The sequence below is a fragment of the Maniola jurtina genome, chromosome 11 (genome assembly GCF_905333055.1).
Source record: "Maniola jurtina chromosome 11, ilManJurt1.1, whole genome shotgun sequence".
In the NCBI taxonomy this organism is placed as follows: domain Eukaryota; kingdom Metazoa; phylum Arthropoda; class Insecta; order Lepidoptera; family Nymphalidae; genus Maniola; species Maniola jurtina.
In genome coordinates this window covers 10,610,331-10,611,748 of record NC_060039.1, presented here as the reverse complement: position 1 = coordinate 10,611,748, position 1,418 = coordinate 10,610,331, and positions in this window count along the sequence as shown.

Sequence of the window (1,418 nt, the reverse complement as noted above, 5' to 3'; positions counted from 1 at the left end):
TTTTGCTGTTTTTATCATTATTACCCTTTTAAAGTTTTACCCAAACACTATAGAGAAATCTACAGAGCGCACTTCGAATTTGCTTAGACTTAAGTTTCAGTTGAAACGAGATAGATTTATGCCAGCGGTATAACGCTGTCTCGTTTTAACGAGCAAGGTCAAAGTGCGCTCTATAGATTTCAGCCTAAGGGCGCTTCTGATGCGCGGCTGTAACGCTGCAGTCGCGCGGTTTTATTTATATGGATTTACAAGGCAGCGCGGCCGCAGCTCTGCCTCCGCGCGGCATTTTGCGGCAAGTGGCTATTATTTGACCGCTGGTTTATTTAACCGCCCGAGTGCGCCTAGCCTTAGAATCTACAGAGCGCATTTTAGTGCTGTAAGTCCTACCTAGTAGGTAGTACGTAGTACGTAGTAGGAAAGTACCCTATAGAGTATAGATGCTCTTGACAGACACGACAGACAGACAGACAAAGTGATCCTTTAAGGGTTCCGTTTTTCCATTTGAGGTACGGAACCCTAAATATCACCAATCATACCTTTAACAATATTACCTACAGGTGCGCTTCGTAATTTTGCGCTTCGATATCATTTTACACCTTTGATTGGTTCTACCTGAAAGGTAGATACCCGGTACATTTTGCTAAATACGCTTCTCTCGCCGATGCCGGGTTCGAGAGCCAAGCGATATAGCACGACGCTCGCCCAAGTGCTTTGTAGAGCACTCGAATGATATTCACAAGTCCATAGCCTAACCATGTCAATGTCACCCACTGCACCCTACACCCTGCTGCACCCTACACCGAACCCATACATGCCATTTTGCAGTGGCCGACAAGATTCAATCTTCTGTATTGTCTTTGTTGCTTTAGAATTTGATAAGGCTAATAATCTTCAACCTAGTTGCTACAACCCGAAGAAGATTTCATATTGCTTAGAGAACACCTGCTAAATCTTATGACATATGGGTAAGATTTTAGGGATTTTAGGCAGATCTGTATGTTCCTACCTACTTACTTGTAATTATAATTTTATTTTACTCTAGCTTCTCTCATTTGTAAAGTCCCTAAAGGTAGTATGATAATGCCCTTAACTTAAATAGTTCAATCAGCCTGTTTGCGTCCACTGCTGGACATCCTCCGCCTTTCTCATCACCCACTTCCCCCTAAGGTCGTCGGTCCAATGGGTTAGAGGTCGTCTCACGCTTGCTGATACGCGGTCTCAACTCCAGGACACGTCTGCCCCAGCGGCCATCGGTTCTGCGACAGACATGACCTACCCATTGCCACTTCAGCTGACTTAAGGTAATTATTTCTACAGTTGCCATCCCGTTCTGAAAAAACGGTTAGTAGCTGCAAAAAGTACCGAAATGTACATACCTACCTAGTTCCTGAGTTATCGCAAAAAACGTGCGGAGCTTT